Consider the following 15,000-nt stretch of genomic DNA (forward strand, 5'->3'; position numbering starts at 1 on the left):
TAGCACAGTGGGTAAGGAACTGGACTTATAACCGAAAGGTCGCAGGTTCGATTCCCGGGTAAGAACACTGCCGTTGTACCCTTGAGCAAGGTACTTAACCTGCATTGCTTCAGTATATATCCAGCTGTATAAATGGATACAATGTAAAATGCTATGTAAAAGTTGTCTAAGTCGCTCTGGATAAGAGCGTCTGCTAAATGCCTGTAATGTAATGTAATGAAATGAAAATCTAAACCTGTGCCGGGTTCGTCAATTAACAGTGGATGTGTCCTCGGGGTCCCTCTAGGGGGTGGACTAAATGCTTAGTCCTTTCCAATGATCCACCCCCCCCCCCCCCATTTCTCTCTCGGCACGTTTTTGTTCTTTCTGAGGTCCACCACGGCGCCGCCCTGGAGGAGATTCGCCGCAGTAGCGCGCTGAACATTTAGCCGCGTTTCCTGCGTTGCGTAATGTGATGTGATGTAACGCGCGCGGGCGAGCTCGCGGCCCTCTCGTCTCTCGGGCGGCGGTGGCAACGTGCAAATGGGCGGCGGCGTAGTATAACGGGTAGGGAGCTAGTCTTGTGACCTAAAGGTCGCGGGTTCCATTCCCGAGCAGTACGCTGCCGTCATTACATTACATTTACTTGGCAGACGCTTTTATCCAAAGCGACGTACAAAAAAGTGCATTTCATGGTCATGGACAACTGCTAAACACAGGTTCAGTAGGGTACAATACTTATTTTGTACAGCTATTTCTAGCCAAGAACACAGTTCACACAGTGAACGCTATTCAGACCTAACCTCTGCAAAGCCAACTAGGCAGAAGAATAAGCTACAGTATTAAGGACAAATACAAATTACCTTGCGCCTCTCTTTTCGCTCGCCATCGTACCCTTGAGCAAGGTACTTAACCTGCACTGCTGCAGTATACAGTATATCCAGCTGTATAAAGTGTGAAAACGCTAAAAGTTGTGCGTGTGAGTCACTCTGGCTAAGAGGATCCGCTGAATTCCAGTACTATAAAATATGATTACCTCTCTCCTCTCTTCGAGCGTCCGCATTACATCGCCTTTGCCCCCCCCCCCTGGGCACCTTATTTTTTAAACATCCAAGTAATGAAAGACTGTTAACATTTAAATGGGAAAAAAAAAAAAAAAACGCGGCGTCCTTCTCTGGAGCCGCGCAGGGAACTCGACGAACCGCTTCGTAGCGTCGCCCCCGGCGACGGCGGTCGGCTCACCTGCGCGTCTCAAGCGCGTCTCGAACGATTGACGCCGCCCTTGCGAAAGCTGACACAGCGTTTCTCATTTGAGCGGCCTTTTTTTTTTTTTCTCTTTCAAAACTTTTTCAGCTTTATTGGACAGGACAGTGTACAGGGACAGGAAGGAATGGGGAGCGAGAGAGAGAGAGAGAGAGAGCGAGAGTGAGAGACATGCGACAAGACAATTGCTGCTCGGCTGGAATTGAACCGACAACGTCGCAGCTCACAGCGAGCGCAGAATTAGCATTCAGGAAGAAATGGCGAGATCGCGCAATCCGAATCCGTCTGTCACAGTCGCAGAACTGTGGCACCGTTTGTAACGTTAGTCGCCAACCCAGACATGTGTCACGCATTTATCACACCTCTCTCTGTGAAGCAGAGTTACCGTTTCCGTAGTAAATAATTGCCTGACCACCATCGCCAGTTAGCCTCATGCTCTGTGTGTAATAGGTGGCGCGTGAATGTGAATGGAAACCCTGTACCAGAATGAATATACTTAATATCAAAAACAGTACGTTTTGTACAAGACTGAATCAGGGACGAGAGAAATGATTGATTGGCAGATGCGTCAAATTCATGCGGCACTGACAATAGTGCATTCCCGGCATATGGTGGCCCATCCATAAGGTCATTCCATTATGCGCCATTAGAAGAGCCGGCCAGTTTGATTGTACTTTTATAGTGCTGTTTAGAAAGACATCGTCACACAGGAAGTGTATTACTGTAGGTCCCAGAGGTGTCATTTTAGCGAAACCTATGGTATGTCAAAGTAACGTCATGCAAAGTCCAGCTGCTGAAAGATGTGAAAATTTATTTTAGCGGTTGTGGCCTGTGCTGTTGATGACGAAAGGCGTGTTTACTTCAACAATCAACAATTATTATGACAAAATGGGGCGACATAGCTCAGGAGGTAAGACCGATTGTCTGGCAGTCGGAGGGTTGCCGGTTCAAACCCTGGGCGTGTCGAAGTGTCCTTGAGCAAGACACCTAATCCCTAACTGCTCTGGCGAATGAGAGGCATCAGTTGTAAAGCGCTTTGGATAAAAGCGCTATATAAATGCAGTCCATTTACCATTTACCATTTACAAACCAATTAAGGTTTCTGCTTAAAGAGGTTGCATTAATGCAGTTGCATTTTCCAAGCAGGAAAAATAAGAACAACTGTGTGGCACACGCTGAGAACACTGGTGTCTCTATCATAGCATTCGTATCGTAACGTTATATCGAAACAGTCAAAACATTGGGCCGTTTCTGGATTGATTTACAAAACTAGTGCGTAGCGCTACTTTTCAGCTAGAAGAACTGTAGATCGTGTCAACGCATCCAAAAATACAACAGAACGCATACAAAAACAGGCAATGGTGTCTCTAGCCATCCCAAAACAACAACAGCGATTTGTTAAGTGATGGGTTGGTTCGATGGGCACACTTTTCATTTTTGACCGTGATAGGAACAAAACGACCAATCGGATCCGCCCAATCGGATCCGCCCAATCGGATCCGCTGAAGGCTGGAGCTCCAGGTGGAGGAGCGCCGGTCTTCAGTCATTTCGACTGGATGTCGCGTCGTTGCCTTCGAAGACGCAGACTGTGTGAATATGCACGACCGCACCACTAAAGTTTGTCCTCAAGCTACCCAGAGGCCCCGAAAAACAGCTGCAGAGAGAGAGAGAGAGGGGAATGACCTCACGTATCCGCTCCGAGAAAATTAAGGGAGAGTGGGTAAAAATGCTAATGAATCATCTGGCAAGTTTGTGTTCTTTTTTTTTTTTTTTTGTTGAGAAAAGTCAAGTAGGGCGTCCGTTAACCCTGGGTTTTCCACGTGGGGTCTACGGACCCCTGGGGGTCCTTGAAGGTACTGCAGGGCGTCCCTGGCCAAATCTGATATGCGGTGACCATAATACGCAGATTTGGGAAAAATATTTCAAAATATAAAACCGTTTTTTTTTTTTATGTGACCCCTTTTCAACTTTTGATGGCCATGATCTGGAAGCCTTTGAGCCTGGGTTGGGGGTACCTGGATGAGAAAATATTCAAGACCCCTGCGTTGAACTATTCATCAAATTTGTATAGCCTGATATAGCGACTATCCTCTGCTCTGTGTCTGCGCTGCTGCTGAATGTAAATGGCGGCCTTCGCCCCGCCATGCGCACCGCCGCCCGCCCGCCCGCCCGCCGGCCAGAATGAGCCGGTGTCGGCCGCGTGCGACCTCTAGCCAAGCGGCGTGACCTTAAAACGCCGCTCGTTCGGATGGAAACGGTCGGGTATGATTGACGGATGTTTTTTTTTTTTTCCCCCGGAGTTAATTAGAGCGTCTGTCCCTTTCGCCGCGAAGGGTTACGCTAATCCTGACGGCGGGGGGCGGCGCTGCTGAGCGGAGTGTTCCCTGCTCTGGACTCTGAGTCACCGCTAACCCTCAGGGTCTTCAGGATAGCTGCCCACAGTCTGTCAGCAGCTATTCAGTCAGGTCACTTCTCTTCCCAATGGGCTAGCTCTCCTGTAGTACTGTGTGTGGCCTGTAGGGTGTAAAATAGCCACTGGCTCTGCTGTTGTACTGTGTGTAGCATGTAGGGTTTAAAATGGTCACTGGCTCTCCTGTAGTACTGTGTGGCCTGTAGGGTGTATAATAGTCACTGGCTCTCCTGTAGTACTGTGTCTTCATTAGAGTGTAAAATAGTCACTGGCTCTCCTGTAGTACTGTGTGTGGCCTGTAGGGTGTAAATAGCTATTGGCTCTCCTGTAGTACTGTATGTGACCGGTAGGGTGTAAAATATCCACTGGCTCTCCTGTAGTACTGTGTGGCCTGTGCCTCACTCCGTAGAGACGGAGTGTGGCACAGTGGGTAAGGAACTGCGCTTGTAACCGAAAGGTTGCAGGTTCGAATCCCGGGTAAGGACACTGCCGTTGTACCCTTGAGCAAGGTACTTAACCTGCATTGCTTCGGTATATATCCAGCTGTATAAATGGATACAATGTAAAGTGCTAAGTAAAAAAGTTGTGTAAGTCGCTCTGGATAAGAGCGTCTGCTAAATGCCTCTAATGTAATGTAATGTAATGCCTGTAGGGTATAAAATAGTCACTGGCTCTCCTGTAGTACTGTGTGTGGCCTGTAGGGTGTAAAATAGCCACTGGCTCTCCTGTTGTACTGTGTGTGGCCTGTAGGGTGTAAAATAGTCACGGACTCTCCTGTAGTACTGTGTGTGGCCTGTAGGGTGTAAAATAGTCACTGGCTCTCCTGTAGTACTGTGTGAAGCTTGCACTGTTCACGGGTAAGTGCATGCACTTTGCCTGGCTCTCGGTGGATAAGCAGCCAATTCAGAGAGACACAGTTGCGTACTGGGGAAAACGGAACGTATGCGAACATTCACGTTTTAAAATTACCATTGTGTTTTCTAACGGAAATGCACAGCATTGCATTGAAATTTAACGTCTGACTATTACTGTTACTATAGCACTGTGGGGAGTTTCAATGCAAATATCTGATACTCTGTGATCTGTTCAAAATCACATTGGATGTGAATGTTAAGCCAGACACAACACAAAATAAATTGAAGGTTGTTTCCGCATAGTTAGGAAATGACTATGAGTCACGGTGATGTGTTTATTATTGCTTTACAGCAATGGCAGGTTGGAATGTTCCCATAATGCCTTGCTGTTTTGCATGTGCAACGTACCGTTGAAGTGCAGCGCGCCTCACGCTCCGGCGCTGCCGTCTGTCTTTCCCGCCGTCTGTCTTTCCCGCCGTCCGTCTTTCCCACCGTCTGTCTTTCCTGCATCTGTCTTTCTTGCCGTCTGTCTTTCCCGCCGTCTGTCTTTCCTGCCGTCTGTCTTTCCCGCCGTCCGTCTTTCCCACCGTCTGTCTTTCCTGCATCTGTCTTTCTTGCCGTCTGTCTTTCCCGCCGTCCGTCTTTCCCACCGTCTGTCTTTCTTGCCGTCTGTCTTTCCCACCGTCTGTCTTTCCTGCCGTCTGTCTTTCCCGCCGTCCGTCTTTCCCACCGTCTGTCTTTCCTGCATCTGTCTTTCTTGCCGTCTGTCTTTCCCGCCGTCCGTCTTTCCCACCGTCTGTCTTTCTTGCCGTCCGTCTTTCCCGCCGTCCGTCTTTCCCGCCGTCCGTCTTTCTTGCCGTCTGCCTTTCCTGCCGTCTGTCTTTCCTGCCGTCTGTCTTTCCTGCCGTCTGTCTTTCCCGCCGTCTGTCTTTCTTGCCGTCTGTCTTTCCTGACGTCTGTTTTTCCTGCTATCCGTCTTTCCTGCCGTCTGTCTTTCCCGCCACCCGTCTTTCTTGCCGTCTGTCTTTCCTGCCGTCCGTCTTTCCTGCCGTCTGTTTTTCCTGCTATCCGTCTTTCCTGCCGTCTGTCTTTCCCGCCACCCGTCTTTCTTGCCGTCTGTCTTTCCTGCCGTCTGTCTTTCCTGCCGTCCGTCTTTCCTGCCGTCTGTCTTTCCTGCCGTCCGTCTTTCCTGCCGTCTGTCTTTCCTGACGTCTGTCTTTTCTGCCGTCCGTCTTTCCTGCCGTCCGTCTTTCCCGCCGTCTGTCTTTCCCGCCGTCTGTCTTTCCTGCTGTCCGTCTTTCCTGCCGTCAGTCTTTCTTGCCGTCTGTCTTTCCCGCCGTCTGTCTTTCCTGCCGTCTCTTTCTTGCCGTCTGTCTTTCCTGCTGTCCGTCTTTCCCGCCGTCTGTCTTTCTTGCCGTCTGTCTTTCTTGCCGTCCGTCTTTCCCGCCGTCCGTCTTTCCCGCCGTCCGTCTTTCTTGCCGTCTGCCTTTCCTGCCGTCTGTCTTTCCTGCCGTCTGTCTTTCCCGCCGTCTGTCTTTCTTGCTGTCTGTCTTTCCTGACGTCTGTCTTTTCTGCCGTCCGTCTTTCCTGCCGTCTGTTTTTCCTGCTATCCGTCTTTCCTGCCGTCTGTCTTTCCCGCCACCCGTCTTTCTTGCCGTCTGTCTTTCCTGCCGTCTGTCTTTCTTGCCGTCCGTCTTTCCTGCCGTCTGTCTTTCCTGCCGTCCATCTTTCCCGCCGTCCGTCTTTCCCGCCGTCCGTCTTTCCTGCCGTTCGTCTTTCCCGCCGTCCGTCTTTCCTCACCGCTATGTTGCTATGTAACAGCTTCTCTCGTTCTCTCCCGATGGACGGAAGACCACGATGGCGGTCGCAGCTGACGGGGGCCGACGGCTGAAAGGACAGGCCCCCCGGGGGGGGGGGCGGCGGCGGCGGCTAACCGCCAGGGCGGTTCTCTCTCAGCGGGAAGAAGCGTCAGGGCGTGGTCCGCGGAGAGCCTCGGGCGTCCCGCTGCCGGCGACGCACGTCCGGAATTTTGAAATTTATTTCTCGATTATTTCAGCGCACGCAGGCAGGTCGTCTGGCCTACCCCTCGGCCCCCCCCATCCCCCCCCATCCCCCCCATCCCCCGCGATCTCAATTAAAAAACGCGAAGGCCAGTTTTTCTTTCGCCTTTTCCTTCGGGAAGGGGACATTAAAATTCCTGACCGCGCCTGCGACAGATGCCGCTGTTTGGAGGAAGGCAAGAAGGCTTCGTCGACCTCTCTCCTTTTTTCGGGCGTTCGGTCGGCAAGAGGGCGGGCCCAGCGCCAGACCGCGGCATCTTATTCAGAGGTGGGTGACCCGGCTTCAAAGAGTAAAAAGACTGACCTTGTATTTGCTCCACCAACCTGCACTAAACCAGCTGATTACAATAACTAGTTCTCCTATTATGCTGAAGAGTTATGCTAATTAGAGTCAGCTGGTTTAGTGCTTGGTGCTGGAGCAAATACATGGTCAGTCTTTTTTACTCTTTGAAGCCGGGTTACCCACCTCTTATCTTATTCTATATCATATTATTATAATATATGATAATATTATTATATATTATATTATTCTATGTGCGGTCTCTCTTCGTAGGCCTGTGCTGTTCGGCCGGGCTCGGATGTCTGGTCAGGAAAAGAGAGGAGGAGAGTCCAGGATTTGGGAGTTTTTTTTTTTTGTTTTTTTTGTGGCTTTTTGAATCCGTGCCGCCGAGCCTTCTCTCCGCTCGGCGATAAACCGTGAAACCGGGCGGCGGCGGCGGCCGGCGACGCGGAACGGACGCCATTTATAACCGCTCGTCCCTGGGAGCTCGCGGGGCCCACTCGCGGGGAGGGGTCGCCGCGTTCCGCGATCGCCTCCGTGGAAACGACAGGAATCTCGGTGGACGCCGCTCGGCGCGGTCTGAAGTGTTCGCCGACAGCAGCTCCGGCAGAGAGCAGGGGAGAGGTGAACGCAGCGGCCTCGCGCTCTCTGACCCCCTCGGCCCTCGACAGCTCGAAATTGAGACGCCGCGTACGCAAATTTGTCCCGCCTGAACGCTTGCCGCCCGAAACGTTCTCTCCCCGACCCGGCGGCTTAAGTCCGCCGTAGGCACGAGCGATCCTACGCGAATTTTTTGCGAAAACGTTTTCGGGGGGGGGGGGGGGGGGAGACGGAGAGAGAGAGAAAAAAAAAAAAAAAAAAAAAAACAAGGACTAATCTAAAAAATGATATTCGCGAGCATCAGTGGCGAGAGAGTCCGGGAGTGCGGAAAAAGCAATTTCGGCGTTCGGCGAGTCCCATTTGCTGAACCCGGGCAGGTGGGCAGACGTGACGTGAGCGCTTAAGATGGGCCCTGTGTTTGTCGTTCGGAAGACCTTCAGAGACAGTTACGTAATAATGCGTTATAGCCATTGTAATAAGCATATATCGATGTATTTTTAACAGCTCATAACAGCTGTTAAAAATACAAATAAAATACAAAATATGTTGCGCCTGTATTGTGATTTCCCATACTTTTGTGTCCTGTTATTACGAGCCTGTCGTGCTGGTCGCACATGCCTGTCACAATTGACTGTGGCCACTGTCTAGATCGGATGAAGGTTTACTGTAGGCACAATAAGGCTCACTGTAAATAAAGTGCTACCTTGACGTATTCTGTTGCGTACTCTCAGAGTAAACATGGGAGGTGGCCTGCATCTCAGGTCCCGCCCACGTGCTGAACCCCTGAATACCAGCTCCTCCCCCTCAGGCAGACGCTTCAGGATCCCCCCCAACGCAAACTGAATAGGTATAGGCACTCCTTTGCTCCCCTGTCTATTAAAGCTCTGAATAGCAGCCTTAGGAGGTAAGGTTAGGAGCTAGGAGGTCCGCTGCGTTGTGCAATTTGTGTATTATGAATATAATGTGTGTATGTGCTGTATGTATTGTAGGTACCTGTCTTAAATGTATGTGTAATCAGCAATGTGCAATTGTGCTGTCCTATTGTGTGTTATTATGTATACTGTCTTCGTACAGCAAGCACCAGATGTGTCTAAAACAAATTTCCTTCGGGACAGTAAAGTCTGTCTTATCTTGTACCGGAATTTTCTTTGAATCCTGAATCAGAATCAGGATTCGAAAGCGCCGGCGCCGTATTCCAAAAAGCGTCGATACAATGCTTAACGTTCACGTTAGCGACCGTCGTTCTGTAAAATGTAGTATTTTCGCAGCGCGGTCGTCTTTTGAAAGGCCCTCTGCGTTTTGGTCGAGACGAAAACGCGAAGCGGTCGAGAGTTAATTCCCGGAGCAACTGAGTAAACGAGGAAAGTAAAAAGAAGAGGAAGGTCTCTCTTTTTTACTCGCGGAGACGCGGGAGGGAGCGAATCTTCCGGCCGCCGTTGGGGTTCTCTGCTTTTGATGCCGGGCTTTCCATCTCGGTGAAGAAGCCCGTCGTGTGAACGCTGTGGAGGGTTTGTTTATTTATTTATTTGTTTATTTGTTTATTTATTTATTTATTTATTTATTTATTTATTTATTTATTTATTTATTTATTCATTCATTTATTTTCACCTTGAACTCAGAGCTTGCATCTCCGGCCCCTGTTCGAGTGGGCCGTCTCGGCCAATGGGAAGCGGCTCTGAGGAGGAGCCCGAGGAGTCAGTTCGGCCGTCGTAAATGCGGCCGAACGCTGATTCGCTCCGCGCTAATAAGCTCAGGGCTAGCCGTCAGTCGTCCGCGAACAGAGACGTTCTTCACCGGCGCGCTGCCGCGCGTTCGATAAAGCGAGGACGGTAAGTGACCTCTCGCTGTCCTCCGGGGTCCGCTGAGCATTCCCTTTCTCGTTTGACTGCTTCTGGCCCGCGAAGGTCACGTGACCATTTTCAGCCAATCGCGAGCCAGTCTCGAGTCGATGCGGCAACGGGATTCCATCGCTTACGCCGTTGGCGGCGCGCCGTCCGGTGGGTGTCCCCGTAGCGTTTGGGCGGTGGAAACAAAGAACTTTTCTGACGTTTTTATTGGCTGACTGATTTAAAGTGAAACCGCCACTGATGTGTGTGCAAAATGGTGAGGCTGTGGTGTGGCTTTGTTCCCGTACAACCTTTCCTTCTTTCAGAAGGAACATCGCATATTAAACGGCAGCGCTCAGTGCCGTCATTAAGCTATTAAGCTATGAAGCTAAGTATAAAGACTACCCACTTTATCATGTATCATTTCTACTTGGACGGCGTCAGTAATAATAATCAACATGTAGGAAAACCTCCCATACAACTGCTCAGGATCCGGAAAAGTTGTATGAAAAGTGTTGCAGGTTTACATCCCAGGAGGAGCACAGCAGTACTTAACTTTCTCATGCAAAAATGCCCAGCTGTAGCATGAAAACATTTTAGCGGTGGAAGTCGCTCTGGGTTGGGTGTCTACTAAGGAAATCAATAAAACAAACCTAATAACCTGACAGAGTAAATGCATTATGTAGGCTTAGCAAAGCAGCAGCAAGTAGCTGCCGAAGAAACGAACAGTGACAGCCGGCTGACTGCCCTTTTGCTTTTCCTCGGTGGCGTCAGCTGACGTTTGCCGAAGGGATAAAAAGTGATGCGGAGTTGGCCTGTTTTCTGTTGGATGTTTCGGTAATGTTACTTTTAGCTATCTGGCTAGCGACACTAGGTGGAGTAAGTAGGGTGTGTGGGCGGGGTTGAAGATGGAGGAGGAGACTCCCCTGATTGTAAACAGGACCGCAACCGTGCAAAAAAAAAAAATCATGCGTAGTATGCCTTTAAGTACAACCAATGTGGGTTTCTCCATATTCTCTCCATTTTAGCCATATTTGCCATATTTGAAAGCTTAATTATGTTGAACCTACTTAAGCATTTGTGTTCATATTCATTGAGATACTAAGTTAACTAATTTTTAGAATTAAGTGGAATCGAGTACTCCTTTTTCATTTGTACTCGTCGTTCACAAATTCTTACTTCAATATTTTTGCATAAATTACTGTTTTCTAAGAAATCAAGAAAATAATTCATCTTTTATATATGGAGGAAAACCACACTGGTTGTCCTTAAACTAGCCGTGTTAGTCTGACGTTTACTTATTAATATTCGAAGTAGAGATTACTCAGATTTTTTAGTGAAGGCAGTGAATTATTTTTTAGCGTGGAAACTTAATTAGGTTCTGAATATCGTGCTGTCGCTGGGGTTTCTGACATAGCTACTCCTGGAGTGTGGACATTTAAAAAAAGCCCAGCAAGGTCTGAGTTGCCATTGTTCCGTGCCGACAACTTCCCCATCGATTCTGATAACATTTGGCCGAAAACGTCAGGTGATTCTGTCCAGTGGGTCACGTTCATCCAAATATTTCTGTCGCTTGTCTCTAGGATGGGGAACCCAGACTGTCCGGAAGTGAGTTTTGTAGAAGCCTACCACCCCCGCCACCCCCTTCCCACAATGCAGCATTTTGAGACTTAAGGCCATAAGAGATTACTTATGGATTACTCAGATTTTTTAGTGAAGGCAGTGAATTATTTTTTAGCGTGGAAACTTAATTAGATTCTGAATATCGTGCTGTCACTGGGATTTCTGACATAGCTACTCCTGGAGTGTGGACATTTAAAAAAGCCCAGCAAGGTCTGAGTTGCCATTGTTCCGTGCCGACAATTTCCCCATCGGTTCTAATAACATTTGGCCGAAAACATCACGTGATTCTGTCCAGTGGGTCACGTTCATCCAAATATTTCTGTCGCTTGCTCTAGGATGGGGAACGCACACTGTCCAGAAGTGAGTTTTGTAGAAGCCTACCGAACACCCGCCACCCCCACCCACCCCTTCCCACAATGCAGCATTGCAGCAATTTGAGACTCATTTTGAGGCCATTATCCCTCTGCCTCTCTCTCTCTGGGTAACGCGCGGGGTGCCCAGTGTGGCGCTAATGAGAAACGCGACGGAAGCCGGCGGAAACGGGCTGAACGCGCCGCTCCCGCGATCCGGCGCCGGAGCCCACCCGGCTCCCGCCGCGCCCGGAACGGGCCGCGATAAAGATCTTCCCAGCTTCCCCCCCTCGCGGCGCGGAGCGCGGGTTTCATTAGCGCTCGAGGGGCGTCCCCGGGGGAGAGCCGCGAGCGACGAAGCCGCGCGGGGGGGGGGGGAGAGCGGGGCCGACTCACGCTTCTAATCATCGAGCTTCGGGCGGGACGCACCCCCCCCCCCTGCTGATGCCCGTTTTTACGGGACGGGGGACCTGCGCGTGCGACCGAGCGATGAGTCACGGCCCTCGGGTGCGATCAGGCGTCGGCGGGGCCTCTCTCTCTAAGCGCCGTGCGAAGCTGTCCGGCTTTTCCGACGCTTCAGATACTCAGGAGAGCGCGCCGCGGTGCGCGCCGTCTATTCATTTACTTACTTATTTATTTATTTATGGAGCACCTTTTTCCGAAGCAGGCATCACAAAGGGGCTTTCGCATATCGTCGAAAGAGATTAGCATAAACACATTTTGCGGGGGGGGGGAAAAAAAAACCGCACAATGACATCATTGAAAGGCCTGTTTTGTGGCCGGCAAAAAGGTTTTCAAGCACCTGTTTAAAAACAGGCCCCCCGGCGCTCGCGGGCCCTAATGCCCTGAAGGAAGAATGTTCCGGAGCGAAATGCCGTGGCAGGTGCTCGATCGCCCCCCCCCCTTGCTTTAAATTTAGCCCCGGGGCGAGCGAACGCCCCCCAGGAACGAACGAACGAACGCTCGAGCGCGGGTCCTGTTGACCCCCCTTTCCCCTTTTCCGGTGCCTCAAACAGATCGAAGCTCACCCCTTCTTCGACGCTTCCGTTTTAAAGGCGGGCGAAACCCCGACAGCACTTCGAGCCACAACCCCCCCCTTGGCGTAGAATCTTGGACGAATGACGCGCGAGAAAACTCAGGCGTCTTCCGTGCGTAGGTACTCCTGACGCCATCTTCCTGTCGAGGACGTTAAGAACACCGCGCGCTCGACGTGTCGTCACGAAAGCTTTACGAACGTTGTGCGTGTTTTTGCGTAACCCAAAAAAAATAGATCCTTGCCCAGAATAGGCCCACCTCAACAAGGCGAAACCGTAGACGTTGATTCAGTCGACATTGTGCCGTCGATTATAATAGGGCTACAACTGGGGCGACACAGCTCAGGAGGTAAGACCGATTGTCTGGCAGTCGGAGGGTTGCCGGTTCAAACCCCACGCCCTGGGGCGTGTTGAAGTGTCCTTGAGCAAGACGCCTAACCCCTAACTGCTCTGGCGAATGAGAGGCATCAATTGTAAAGCGCTTTGGATAAGAGCGCTATATAAATGCAGTCCATTTACCATTTAACTTGTGCACTTTTTTTCCCCATTCAGTTTGGTGAATGTTTTATGGAAGGCAATGCGTACGGTGGAGGAGGAAGATCGCTTGCGCAGAACCGAAGGCGAGGAAGAAGAAAAAAAAAGCCGGCCGTTGCTCGCCGCAACGACGGCTTTGACGTGGGAAGGCTCGCGAGAGCCGCCGCGGGTATCGATCGCCCCTCTGTGTTTTTCAAACCTTCGCCCCGGCGGCGGCGTCGGGAGACAGCCGTCGAAGTTATTAACGCGCTTCAGCGATCCGTTAAAAAATTTTTTTTTTTAAAAACCGGCGAAGAACGTCTCTGTTCGCGGACGACCGACGGCTAGCCCCGAGCCCCGCGCTTATTAGCGCGGAGCGAATCAGCGTTCGGCCGCATTTATAACGGCCAACCGACTCCTCGGCCTCCTCAGCAGAACCGCTTCCCATTGGTCGAGACGGCCCACTCGACAGGGGCCGGAGATGCAAGCTCTGAGTTCAAGGTGAAAATGAGAAAATAAATGACTGACTGACTGACTGACTGACTGACTGACTGACTGACTGACTGACTGACTGACTGACTGCATGAATGAATGAATGAATGAATGAATGAATGACTGACTGACTGACTGACTGACTGACTGACTGACTGACTGAATGGTTCTTCGAGCGCGGCGGCCGTCTCTTCGCGCCCGGAGGGGAGCGTCTTCGTGCGCCTCCTGCTCGGTCGGGGACCCCCCTCCCGTTCATTCGCGTCGATTCGTTTTTTTTTTTTTAAACGCCGAACCGTCCGGATCGTGACTCGTAACCTCTTTGCTCCGCGCGGGTGACGTACGGCTCGAAGTACGGCTTACCGGACGGGTTAATAAAAAAAAAACGTCTCCCTGGTGGAGAGAGATCCTCCCTCTCCGCCCGGCATCTTTAGCGCGGGACGAAGTTTTAAACTCCGCGTCGTCGTTTTGATTTAAAAACCGCCGCCTTTCGGATCCGCTTAACGTCGGCCCGGCTTTTCGGCCGCGGTGACGAGGCGTCGAGGGACGCGCTGCCGGACGTTTTTTCTCTTCGCGTCGCGACGCTTCGGTGTCCGTAAGTATTCGGAACGTCCCAGGTTTTCAGATTCAGAGCCTGTAAAAAAAAAAAAAAAAAAAACTTTGTCCATGTACCAACTTCTAGTCATCGGCGTGACCCTCATGATTGGCAGATAAATGCGAAAGCGTCCATTTAAAAAAACGACAAAAAGAAAACTATGACAGCAGTCTTCCGGTTGGGGGGCTCTCTTCGCCCTCGAAAGTGGCGCCAGGCGCGGACACCGTTCAGCGGTCCGGACAGCCAGCGAATCAGAGGACTCTCCTTGGCCCCGCGCCGCCAATCGCGGCGCTCCGCTCGTAACCCGGGAGAGCCTGCCGCGCCTCACGTCTCCGTCGTCATCGCCAGCGGGAGGCTGTTACTGCCGGGTCCCTCTCCTCAGTTGTCGCTCTTCCCAGTGCTAACGGCCTTGAATCGGGCGCCCTGCCGCCATTGTGGCTCTGCGAGCGTGTGCGGCGGCGTAGCGCCGTTAGCTTCTGCGTGGGATCTCGTTAGCAGTTCAAGAGCCAGACGGGATTGTAGGCGGGATTGGATCCTGCTGGCACAGAAGCCTGGACCTATATAATATGAAAAATAAATGAATGTATATGGATGTATGACATTTGGTAGTCAGTCCATGATATTTGTTGTAGCACCCCCCAGCCTGCTTTTGCTTCCAAAAACCACCCCCCCTCCCCCCCCATGGTCTGCTGTCACCATTGCCCCCCCCCCACCCCCCACCACTAGACTAGTGCTTCTTGCTGTCTTGCTGCGAGCGTTACTGACTGAAATGCCACTGTCTTTTTTTGGGGTTCGGGATTGTGCGACTTCTGAACCTGAGACACTATAATTACCTCTCACCTACCCCCCCCCCCCCCCCCCCCCCCGCCCGATTTACAAATTACCTTAAGAACGAACAGACGCACTCAGCTAGTATCACATTCACTGGATGCCTGGGTGGTGTTTGTTACAGTGATATTACAATGATATCTGGAAACGGCTGCCGGCTATCCGCTCGTAGCGGGTAAGGCGTATTAACAGCAAGAGAAAGCCGGGAGGTTTGCGGTTTGCTTACCAGAGTGTGAACGAACGACATCTCCGGGTGACAGCTACAAAACGACTAAGCGTCTTCTGATCAAACGCCG

General features: G+C 51.0%; 1 protein-coding gene across 2 annotated transcripts in view; it reads left to right on the forward strand.

Moving 5' to 3' along the window:
* LOC118214852 (spondin-1-like) overlaps positions 1–15,000 on the forward strand; it is a 134,808-nt gene that overhangs the window by 32,832 nt on the left and 86,976 nt on the right. The gene's annotated exons all lie outside the window — the stretch shown is intronic.

Source organism: Anguilla anguilla, chromosome 16 (assembly GCF_013347855.1).
Source record: "Anguilla anguilla isolate fAngAng1 chromosome 16, fAngAng1.pri, whole genome shotgun sequence".
In the NCBI taxonomy this organism is placed as follows: domain Eukaryota; kingdom Metazoa; phylum Chordata; class Actinopteri; order Anguilliformes; family Anguillidae; genus Anguilla; species Anguilla anguilla.